The sequence below is a fragment of the Ambystoma mexicanum genome, chromosome 9 (assembly GCF_040938575.1).
Source record: "Ambystoma mexicanum isolate Mex_15411 chromosome 9, UKY_AmexF1_1, whole genome shotgun sequence".
NCBI lineage: Eukaryota > Metazoa > Chordata > Amphibia > Caudata > Ambystomatidae > Ambystoma > Ambystoma mexicanum.
In genome coordinates, this window is record NC_090931.1 from 1,322,258,314 (window position 1) to 1,322,271,064 (window position 12,751).

The 12,751-nt window shown below is 44.7% G+C and overlaps 1 protein-coding gene and 1 non-coding gene across 5 annotated transcripts in view; both read left to right on the top strand.

Moving 5' to 3' along the window:
- LOC138489101 (uncharacterized) overlaps positions 1–12,751 on the top strand; it is a 501,288-nt gene that overhangs the window by 306,485 nt on the left and 182,052 nt on the right. The window lies entirely within an intron of this gene.
- Positions 9,660–9,821, top strand: LOC138490514 (U1 spliceosomal RNA). Its single transcript, XR_011275492.1, has one exon. It is a non-coding gene; the product is annotated as a U1 spliceosomal RNA (small nuclear RNA).

Consider the following 12,751-nt stretch of genomic DNA (forward strand, 5'->3'; position numbering starts at 1 on the left):
AAACACATTGCTGCTGTTTATGCCACATGCAACACAGGTTATGCTCCTCTCCTCCTGAATACTTTATCTGGGGGGCTGCTCTCCTGCCACAACAAAGTCTTATGGCTTTCAACCACATCAGTATCAACATTTTCAGTATGGGCTGCTGCTTCTGGGAAAACATAAAACACATTGGCACCATTTGTTACACCGTTGTGATTGCCACATGCAATGCAGATTATGCTACTCTCCTCCTGAATGGTTTCCATCAGAAAGGCAGCTCTTCTGCCACTCTTGTTTTCCCACTCTTGCATCGTCCACAAGGCCTTCTGGGGCCTCAATACCTTCAACTCTCTCTTCCTAAATATCTTCCTTCTCGACTTCTTCACTCATCCGCCTCCAACTCCCTCAGGGTCAGTTGCTTCTCCAAGCAACGAGTTGGTGGTAGATCGCACTCTTCGGCTGGGGCCTCCTTCTGGAACAGCCTCCCTGCCTCCCTGAAACTTGAGGAGGACCACCTTCGGTTCCGGAAGCACCTTAAAACCCTTCTCTTTGCTTCTGCTTTCTCTCCCCCCTCTCCCCTGCTGAATTCCTGGCTGATGCTGAGACTGCACTGGTTACCTGGCCACCCTTCTGTTCTTGGGCCCAATCCCTGCCAGTTGCACGCCTGCGCTGCCTCCCTGGCAACCCCTGCACCCGGGGACTGTTTTCTGTATCCCTACAGTTCCCCCACCAGCACTTATGTCTGCACTTGCCACCAACTGGCCTCTTTTTATTTATCTTGTTTATTTTATCATCCCATGTACTGCACTTTCCCCTCCGCCACCCCCCAGACTTTTTCCCTTTTCGCCCTTTCCCTTGCACCTGCGCAATCTGAATGACACCTGGCCTAGTAGGATCGTTGTCTGTCTTCCCTCTGTTCCCCCTCCCTTGCCTCGTCGCGCCTTGAAACACTTGTGTATAGGCGCGTTATAAAGGCCATACCCTATCCAAATGCTGATAATGGCTTTTTTATCACACTTGCTCTTCTTTGGCTTACACAATTCTTGTTTGATTTTTTTTTATCAACTATTGCCTCTTCTCATAGGCAATAGGGGATATCATTGGTTTGCTTCTTAATTGCCCTCTTTTGGCCTTGGCAATATTGGTTCTTATTAACTTGCTTTTGCTTTGCCCTCGTTGGTTTTGCTTACATTGGTTGTTGTCTATTTCTTTCACTATTGCATATTTTAGTTTTGGCAATTACTTTGATCTTTGTAATTATAAAAATAACCTTCTAATCTGTTCCCAAGGTGGGTATACTGCTTCACTAGCCGCTTTGTATCAGATTGGTATGCAATGTTATTCTCAATCTGCCACTATAGCTTCTGTTCTTTAGTTCAGTATTCTATATTATTAATATTGGCCAGTGGGCGATTACAGTGCGTTCCCGGGTCACGCAATTCTAGTGAACTCACTGGGTGCTGCATACACGTATGCTTGCTCCGCTGCCACTTCTGCTTCCTCTGCTTTCTGGTGCAAGGTAATCTGCTTCTTTTTGCTTCCTGTGGTCCCTGCCTGTCGGGAGAGGAGCATTCCTCCCTCCGCGAGCACTCTGGTGCTCGCCGGCAACCAAAATACAAGTTACTTTGGGGAAAGCTTTTTGACCACGCTTCCCGCCGCACAACCTCTGCATTCAGGGCCCCCAGGGTAAAGGCTTGCTGAAACAATGCTTCCCACTGCGCAGCCTCTGCATAGAGGGTCATTAAGGGTAGAGACCCTCATGAAGCCGGCATCCACTTCACAAGCAGCAGTGACTCTCGGCTTCCCTTCAACTTCTGCTGCCACTGCAACGTGGAGTCTCCACAATTACTCCACCTTTTGCTTCTCCCAATGGCCTGCACCAGTCCCTCTCAGATGTGGGTCATTAGAATCACTAGACTGCCCCTTGCAGTCTAGTGCCTCCAAATCCCTCTTCCTGTCCCAGTATTGTGGGACCTGAAGTCCCCAATGTTCAAATTATATTTTTCTTTCTGCAGTGTTTTTAAATACACTTTCTTCACTTCCATTATTGATTATATTTTCAGGAGGAATGCTAAAACGAGTCTGTGATTGGTTTGGAATCAACAGAATTATCTTTCTCAGAACTTAAGATGGTAATGTTCTGATGTCCACATTTAACTTTTTCTTGGGGACTACAAGAGTTCTTACCCTTATAGATGTGGGCATTAGGAGCGGGAGCTTTACGACTGATAAATGATTGTTAAGAAACGAACTATCAATGTTGGCCAGTTCCCACATTCACAATCTCCTAAGGACAACGAAGTTGTCCGTGCTGATACGTTCAGGGTTCGCTGCTCCCGACAATGCCCTGTATCACTGGCGCATTGGGTCTTTGTTACAGCCCGGACCCGTTTCTCTGAACGTGTGCGGTTGACTTGGAAACTAGGATGCTTTTCGTCCTCCCGTGGTCACGTGCAGCGTGGTACGCGATCATGTGACGCACGGCTCATAAGCTGTTTCAGGAAGAAGCCCGGCGCTTCTAGTTTAGTCAATTTTCGTTGCGAGAAGCTGCTCTTGGTTACGTTTCCTGGTTTCTTGATTATGGTTCTGTCTTACGGATTCTGCCCCTGTCTTGCGCTTTGATTTGTTGTTCCAAAATTTTCGCTTACGAATCACATTCTTGCCTGGGATTATTGAACCCTGCCTGCCGTACGGACCTTCCTTCGGATTGCCCTCGTCTGTTTGGATTCGACAGCCAGTTGCCGACCTAATTTTCTGCTGTACGGACATTCTTTGGCTGCTATTTGCCTGCTCACGTTGCTCATTCATCTGGCTGCTGAATTGCCGGGAGGCTTGCATTTCCATTATACTCGGCGACCCAAAACGTACCGTGTATACACCTCAATCAGCGGAAGACATCATATAATTTCGAGTGTATCTAACTCCATATTTGAACATTGATTCCTCCGTAACACCTGCTGATTGGCTTCCCACTATTCCGTCTGGGCTTCAAGGATAAGTCTCTCTTTCTCTCTGGTCGGAGGTGCATGTGATTAAGGCGTCTTCGTGCCGTCAGGTCCGGTGACATATTGGGACTAGAGACTAGTCACCTTAGCAGTAGGCGTCCTCGTGTCGTCGGTCCAGTGGCTATTTGGGACTAGAGATTGGCCATCCTAGGGCTGAGGCATCCGCGTGTCGTCGGGTTTAGCTTTTCCTCCTCTGGCCAGAGAAGAACGTTTGCATCTCTACACGGCGGTAAGCCTTCATTTCCTCCATTTATTCCTTTTCTGAATGTCTGCTAGTTCCTCATTCTTTCTACCTGCATTCTTGCCTCTTATCATCCTGTATATCCACAGGACAGATTTTGTGTTGTTTATAAGTTATCCTTTGTTTGTGTGCTAACTTTGTAGTGACCTCCTTAAATATCTCTATAGGTCAAAGCTACGCTTGGAATAATTTTGGCTCATCGCTTAAGTCCGAACACCCTGCACTTGGAATATTGCTGGTACGTCGCGCAGGCCCAGATGTCCCGCTGATCTCCTTCTGGTCAATCTCCCAATTGGTGTGTGTGTGGTTTTGTTTACACCCAACTGGTACATTGTCTTGAGGAATTCCACGGCTGCACAACGAGGTCAAGGCTGTTGGAATCCTAACAATGATTGATTACTACAGTTTTCGCAACCCCCATAATTAATAGCTTTGGAACAGAAAACCTCACTCCGACAACAAGCAATTACATATTCTGTCATCAGTGACATCTCTTCCTCTTAGGAAGACAGATACTGCAGCTCACCCAACAGTCTTCCTATTCCCTTGCGACCCTTCTTCTCCCAGGTGACTGTCCCAGCTAATGCCACCCGCAGGGTTAGGATCAGGTAGTGGCTGCCTTCCCCATGCCATGTGGGAGGAGACTTTTGGTAGGGTTTCTGTGAGCACTCTGCAGGATTCATCAAAGAACAGACTGTAAACAAGGAGAATCCTTTAATGGGAAGGAAAGGGAGATCCCCGAGAGGCAAGATAAGACTAGCAAAAGATCCCATCTATTACCTCCAACTTTCTCTTCCAAAACATCTTCCTTCTTGAGCTCTCCGCTCATCCACCTCCAACTCTCTGAGGGGCAAATGCTGCTCTAAGCAGAGAGTTGCAGGCAGATCCATCTCCTCAGCTGAGGCCTCCCTTTAGAACAGCCTCCCTGCTTCTCTCAAACTTGAGCAGAACCACCTACGGTTCTGGAAGCAACTCAAGACCTTACTTTTCGCTTTCTCTATTCCTCTTCCCTGCTGATGCACTGGACTGCTCCGCGAACTGGTCACCCTCTGATCTCTGTCCCAGGCTCCTGCATGTCCTGTTGCCCTCGCACTGCCTCCGGGCTCCCTTGCACTTAAGGGTCTGTATCTGCAACCCTACGTCCCTTCTCTTTGCACTTATGAGCCACCCGCTGGCTGCACTTGCAAATTAACTGAACGTCCCCTGTCCCCACCCCCGGCACTTCTCCCCGATCTGTATGACACAAGGCCTAGTAAGATCGCTATTTTGTCCTCCCTTTGTTTCCCCCCTCCTTGTCTTGTCGCGCCTAGAAACACTTGTGTACAGGTGCGTTATAAATGCCACATCATATATCATATCATATGAGAGGGGGAACCTTAACTATCAGTAAAGAATATCACAGCTAAGGAGACCTGTGCTACCAAGTACAGAAGGTACTTACTTGCAAAGGAAAAGATGAGAGACACAAGTGACTCATGGAAAGCAATCCATAAAGAGGAGATAAACCTCAGAGCTTGTGAAGGAATTACAAGAAAAGATAACAAGAGTGACAAGAGATTATTTTAAAATAACCCACTAGTAAGAAGCTGGAAGCCAAAGAACATCTTGAGAGACAAGACAATCAGGAGAATGGAGACCTTCTCCTGACCTTATTTTTGTTAGAATAGTGGTAGGGTCAGTTAGGATTCTTTATTTGGACAGCGGACCTATTCTGTATTTTATCTTCCCGACGATGGAAGAGCACCGTAGTTGTTTACATAGACAAGGTAAACCCACATAGTGATAAGGAAAGTTAGGCCTCTTTCTTAACATTTAAGAAACTGCCAATCATAATTTCAATACCGTGTCTCTGGCCTGCTTCTGATCCTCCACAGTAACCAGCTGTACTCGCTCTTGTGGCTCTGCATCTCCGCATTTCACAGGGTGAGGTTGCTTTTCTGCATTCTTGCCCCTGTTCACTGCTTCTTTCTCAGACATGTCCATCATTCCATGACTTTTGTTCCCTGGAGTGAACCTCATAGGATTCTGTCATGTTCAGGACTCCACCTTATCCAGCCGACTTCCTCTCACTCGTTTGTCTGCCTTTTGACATTACTTGTGTTCGGGTGTCATCACACGAAAAAAGCCATGAAGAAAAGACTCATAGCTGTTGATGATTCACTGTGTAACTGGTTCAGAGGGCTCATCCTGTCAAGGGGAGGGGTGGGTACCCCTCTCTACCTGGGGAAGGAGAACTACCCTGGTGCTTGACGGAGCCAGTATGAGGGAGGTGGGAGGGCCTCAGTATCACCTTTATTTGCCTGGTTACAAGTAATTGCCCCGTGACTGTCATACAAAAGGCTTGCCAAGGTCTTTTCTCTTCTAGGACCCCAACATCCAGAAGTCCTTGTGACAGAGGAGGGAATAGGTAACTGAGAGTGAAAGGGGCATCTGAGAACGCCAAGGCAGCACAACGCGCTACCGACCAGCAACCAGGGAACTCCATTCCAAACCAAGCACTGAGGAACTTGGAGACCGTGTGTGTTTGAGGGCCACAGTTGCAGAACTACAGTAGACTTGCATTCAAAGACCATGCGCATACGAACGTTAAAACTGCTTGTAATATTTACTGGCCACCATTGCACAGGTCCGCCGGACCAGTGTTGGTGGAGGGGCTGGGGCTTCAGGGGGATTTTAAGCCCTTGCACATTTATGAGATGACTGCGGGCACAGAACAAGGAGCAATGGGTCTAGGAAACCAGGTTGGCCCCAGGACAAATGGGAGGGGAAGAAAGAGTATAAAGTGGTCCCAAATGAGACAGCAGTGTGGATTGTTCGGGTGAGAATAAGGGAGAACAAGTCAGACGGAGTAACCAGGTGTCGAAAGGGCGGTGCAAGCAGAGCATGGAGAAGATTTTAGTGTGTGTGCAAGGTGCGTTATTGGTTGGTGAGACGAAATGGTACGTGTGTGTGTGTATGGTGAGTTGGTGGGACCGAGTGTCCCACAGCTTCTTATGCACTTCAGCTCCTGTCTGATGTCTCTTATGGGCAGAACTGACTAATCAGATTCTGAAGCCCGCATACAAATGGTAAATGGTGACAAGTGCATGTTGCAGTATGTCGCATATTTCTGATGCCAGCAGTCATGGGCATCCTTCTATAAATGGTAACGTTTATTTGTGGGTGTAATTTCAGCGAGTTTTTATTTACAAAGAGTATAGCACACTTTTTGCCATTTGAAAATGTTAGAAACGTTTCGATTGTAATGGCTCTCTACCATGAAACTGCAGCCAAAAAAGCGTTTACGAAATGGAACATCTAGAGCACAGGAATGGTATGTATTATTTAGTTCAACTGTAGTTTTTGTCAGTCACTGCAACCTGTTGCAAAATACCGTTTTGCATATGTAATGTAATGGGCATTTGTATAGCGCCTTTCACCATTGGTATGGTGTATGTCCAAGTATAGGAAAATCGTCAGTGGGTCATAGAATTCATGTGTGCATTTTAGGCAATAGGAGAGTAGGTAGGGGTGGCCATGCCCTTGCTAGTCACCCATGTTGAGGAGGCATGTGGATGGGTGTAGAGAGGTATTCTGGAGAGTATGCGCAAGAGAGATTATCTTTTTTAATTTTTTGTATTTGGATTGGCTGATAGAATCAACATTTTAAATTTACATGGTTAATATACAGTTATTACAAATGAAGAGAATAAAACTTTCATAAAATTGATATGACATTGTTTTTTTTTTAAAGTAAGTTTTTATTAGCAGTTTCATCAAAATACAGAAAATACCAAAAACCAACAAACAAACCCCCCCCCGCCGCCTCAGCCACCCCCCCTTCCCACCCGACCCTTCCAAGAGCAACAGCAATTACAAGTTAGCATATAAACCAGTTGCGACTAATGTAGGGTATATCAGCTTCACAGGGCCCGATAGTTGGCTCCTTGCTCCAGTCCCTCACAAGTCCGATTCATCTTGCGGAGCAATTATGCCAAGAAGCTCCATAGCCTTGGGACACCAAGCACGGCGAGCCCCTGCCTTTAGGTAGGACAGCAAATTTGACCAGTCAGAAATGAATCGCAGGTGGTCTCCCTGGATAGAATAGGTAAGCCATTCTAGAGCTACAAGCGACCAGAGTTTGACCATCCATTCATGTTCCTTTGGCGGCTCTTTGGATTTCCGTTTCCGCACCAAAACCAGGGCTGCCGACATCAGCATCACGTAGAGCTTCCAATCTGCCTTCGCTGTGAGGGTTGCTAAGATCCCATTTAAGCCTATCGAGTCCAACCCTCTATTTTGACCAACCCTAACTCCCAAGACCTGCCTGGACCCAGAAATTATCGATTTTCGGAGACATTCCCACCAGATCTGGGCGCAGGAGCCCTCTGACCCGCACTCCCTCCAGCACATCCTAGACGCATTGGGAGATATTTTATTTAACCTGACCGGAGTCAGGTGCCATTGGAACATCAATTTCAGCCACATTTCCCAAATTTGGATCGACCTTGTGATATTACATTGTTTTGTTCTTACATTAATGTTTAAAACTCAAAATTCACATTTTAGCTTTACCTAATTTCATGAATCTTAAAACTTTTCATATTTAAAACACTTCAAAATAGAAGGCTAAATCTTAAAATATATGCTCTCTACTATACTATAACAATCAATGCATTTGTTAGTCTGAACCTTGCCATTAAAATATCAAATTTCTAAAATATCATTCTGTATTTTACTAATTTCATGAATGTTTCATCCCTTATTTGACTACATCTGGAATTACTGCATCAAGGTAGTGTACAATAGCTTTCATAACAGCAAGCCTTGTGCTGGAGAAAATGAGTGGCCATCTTTCATCACTTTCTACCATATTATGTAGGCAAAACAATTTATCAAAATGTAAATTAGGTTGTGCACAGAGTTGCGGGCAGAGTTTACCACACAATGTTCTAGAGCAAGGTTGTCCAACGTATGGCCCGCGGGCCACAATGCGGCCCGCCAGGCCGTATGTTGGACAATGCTTGAGTTAAAAAAAAAAAATTGTGTTTTTTTTTTTTATTAAATGTGCCTGTGCGCAAAACTACTCTGTGCTCTGTTCGGGACACATAAAAGAACAAGACGAATGAGAATTCCTTTTTTATGGCGAATGCCAATTTCGCCACATTCATTTGGGTCAATTTTATTGCTTTTTTTACCACAAAAACCGGTGGCAGAACCCCTGCACCCTCACTTTCTATATACCTTACCCAAAATTACCATCTATATTTTTTTGGTAAAAAAGCGTAAAACAATGCGGCAAAAAAATGTTTTGTCGAAATTGCCATTCAGCAAAAGTGGGCAATAGCAAATAATCTACACACTCAAGAACAACCTTTTAAAAAAATGCTCTCCAGAAATGTATAGAAAGGAATCCAAATCAATGGGAACCAAAGTTTTCGTTTGTTAGTGGATTGAGTTTGTTCACAAAATGGATCGGAGTACACTTCGAATAGTTGCTGCAGCTCTGTAGAAAAAACGAGTGGTATGATAGGTTATTTATAACGCGCTTAATACCCATGCAGCAGTGATCCCAATCATAAAAGTGAAACAGGCAAGCCCAACAGGTATAACTTATTTTCACTCTTTTGGTAGCGCAGTCTGAGGGCAGCCTATAACCTTCAGGAGAGGTGTGAGCTGATACAGTTGCAACACAAAAAACAATAGTACTATCTTCCCAAAATACCTTAGTTCTTGTCTTTCGGATCTCAGCAGAGCCAGGCTTTTCAGCATCAGACCAGAAGCATGGGTGCCTTTGCGCTGGGCTGGGGTCAAGTCGGAGAGCAGCAGCGATGGGCCCCAATGATGCAGTTCTGTTTGGCAGTGGTGCTGATTTGTGGGTAGAAAACGCTGGGAACAGTAGGCCGTGCCAAGTGGATGGCACTGGAAGACTCGGTGACCTCTGGGCCCTGACAAGGGAATACTTGCCTTTGGCGCTGTGCAGGCTCGGCTGACACAACACGGCATATGGTTATGGCAAAGATGTCAAAGCTTCAGCATTGTCATTGAGCAGAACTCTGAGATTCAGGGGTGGTGGAGCGTCGAGGTCCAGGATGATTATGATGGTGTGAATGGGGCCAGCGCTGAGCGGCTACGCTCAGGAGGGCCATGGGCCCGTGTGGGGCTGACAGGCCAGTGGGCAGACTGCAACAGGCCTGCTCAAGCCATCCTGCTATTTATACAAATCTCGGGCCGAGCAGGGCCTGATGGGAGAAAGAAACTGTGCTACAATCTGCTCTTCTGCTGGGCTCTGCCTGCTGGAGCTTCCCCCTACACGCGGGACAGGCAGCTCTGCAGACGCTCAGAGCTTCCAGGGATTGGAGGCTTGGGGCTGGGTCAGGGCCTGCCTTCTCACCCTTGCTTAGCGGGGCTTCCCAGAACTGACCCAACCCCTGCCCTCTTGCATGCAACTCATACTTAGCTGGCAGGGGAGAATGTGATCTCGATGGCATATCTCCCAGGGTGAGGCTTACCCATTGCACATCGGATTTGCTGACCCCTGCTATGTTCCCAAATGCGGGATACACGACTGCATTATTTCTGGTAGTGGGGGACTGCGTTCGCGCTCTCCCCCCCCCCCCCTTGATTTATTGGTGAAAGAAAAGGTAAAGTGTGCACTAGGCCTGCTAGGTTGCATACTTTTAGATTGTGCTCACATTGCGTTTCTTCAATTAGGTTCACCTTTGGGTGATCGCTTTTCCACATTTTATCTGTTGAATTGAATTATGCTTCTTTCATCACCACAGAAGTAATGTGTATTACAGAGATAAGCTGCCATATGTATTGGGCACACTGCACATGCTCAGGCAGCATCAATCATGCTTTGTACAGGACAATGCTGGCCTAAATTGGGAACAGCCAGCATAGACATGTTGCTACAGAGGCATATTTTGGGTACAACCAGCATGACGATGTGTTACATCAGTGACAGTGCTGTCTTACACTGTGGACACATAGATCATTAAAATGTGTTGTGTTGTAAAATGTTCTTTTCTGCTGTTGGTGACATGGAATTTTCATGTTCCCCTTTAGAACTGACTGTACACTTATGGCTTTTTGGTCACCTTTTCTGCTGTAAAATGCACCATTTCAACCCCTTATTTGAAAAAAAATTCTTGGGGGGGGGGGGGGGGAACCCCCCAAACCCTCCCTAGAACCTTGTAGCTCCCTCGCTACGCTCGGTCGCCCCCACTATTTCAGAAAAATATGAACACAGACACTGAAAGAAATCACAAGCAACTAACCTTTGATCACTGCCCATGACACCAAAAGCTATCCTTGGGGCTGCATGGCTATCACTGCCTGTGATGCTATTGTGTCAAAGGTCACACAATATCGCTTTTTAATATACTGCTTTGGGTGAGGTTGTTGACTTTTGGCTCGCCAGCCCACTGGGTGACAAAAAGTTAATGCTTCGGCCCCACATTCAAAAAGGTTGGACAAGCCTGTTCTAGAGTCTCTTTTTCTAAAGTAATATTACAATAGCGGCAAACATTGGTTTCTTTAGGCATTACATTTCTTCAAGCCAAAATGTCCCTTGTAGGCCACAAATTTAATCTAAACCGTAAATATTTATTTTTGAATTTGTGGCGACGGGCATTTCAATAAATAGCCCGACATTTGTCTGAGTTTTTTAAAACCAAATGTGGGTGTATTAAAATCTTTATACCTTTAAACATTTTCCTCGATTTGTTTATCCAATCACACTGGTACAATTTCACCTTAGCACAAGTTGGATTTTCTATTAAAAGAGTTAGAGTAATATCTGCTTCAGACAAGGCATTAAACACACAATTACGCCATGTCAAAGTAAGAGTGAGATACTATCAAATAATGCGCTATAACACTCAAGAAATTATTTGTTTCCAGGCCTAACAAGCATTTTCGAAATAAACTGCACATTCTGCACAAAACATGTACTGCCAATGACACCAAACCTAATTCAAAGCGCAAAATCGGCATTTCCAAAAAAGTGCTTCTAGTGTATTCCACGTATGTTGATGGTTAAGCAGCATGGTTCCAACTCCATAAATCAGTACAGGGACAACTTTTTGTTCATAAAATAGCATTATGTGCTTAAATGTAAATTTCTCATATTTAAAAACTAGGATTTCTGCCTGCGAAATCAAGGCTGTTAGCTTGTTATCCAAGTTTCTCAAATGAGATGAATTAGATATGCTATTTTATTTTGTACAGTCGTACCCACATATTTGTACTCTAAACAATCTTCAGTTCAACATTTTGCAGAGTCCACTTATAATTAAAAGATTTGCTCTTTCTGGAGTTTTTGCATACCAAAATGTGCGATTTGTCTAAGTTTATAGTTGGCTTGTTTATTTCAACATATTTGGCCAGACAAGTCAAAAGATTTTGTAATCCTATTGGAGACTGAGATAAAAGAACTAGGTCATCAGCGTATAGCAGCCAGGCTATACGCTGATTCCCAAGCATTGGAGCATCAGACCCGATGGGGGGGAAAAAGGATTCTCCGATGTCCAGAATGAAAAAGTTGAACAAAATCGTAGCCATTATGCAACCCTGCTTTAGGCCGCGATAAGTATTAAAAGGAGCTGATAAAAGACCCTCAGTTGTCAATCGCACCTGCATAGTTGTATCAGTGTGAAGCTCTTTGATCAAAGCTATTAGGGAAGAAGGGCATCCAGAGATTTGTAATTTTTTAAATAACAAATCTCTGTCTATAGAATCAAATGCCATCCGGAAATCAATAAGCGTTAAATACAGTGGTTGTTTCCGGATGGCGCTTTGTGATTTCATCATATTCAGAGTAATCATTTTCGGGGCTGTACCAAGCCCAATAACAAAACCCGACTGGAAGGGATCTCTTAAGATTTCTAGCAGACCAAACATTTAGTTCTTTGAAGATGATGCGGCTAAATATCTTCCCAGGAGCATCTAATGAGATTGGTCTGTAGCTTGCTGGTTTCGCCCAGTAACTTTTTTTATATAGCGGAATGGTGATCGAGTGCTTCCATGATTTTGGGATTGTTTGAGTATGTATTATGTTATTGAACATGATTAGTAAAATATCTGCCCACAGTTCAGGAAATTGTTTCAAAGCCAGTTTAGATAAACCCTCCGGCCCAGGAGCTTTCGATCGACTGGCCTTATTAATGTAATACAAAATATCATCTCTATCAAAATCCAATTGGAATGCTGCAGGTTTAGAAGTGACTGCTAAGCACACAGATAAACCAGATTGTGAATAAATATTTTTGTAGTAATCAATCCAGTCCTGTTCACTAACACAATTTGATTGTATTGCTATCTGGTGACCAGCTGTAGACTGATTTATAATACTCCAAGTTTGTGAGGTATTTTTATTACACAAATTTCTTAACATGCAGCTTCCATCATTTTGGTATAATGATTTCATTCCCTGTAACCAGTTCTTGTATTTGGTTTGAATGCGTGTTAGAGTCCTGGCTCTGTGCTCATAAGGGCCTTTTAATGCTTCCCGTTTTTCTTTGCGCACTTGAATTTTCTT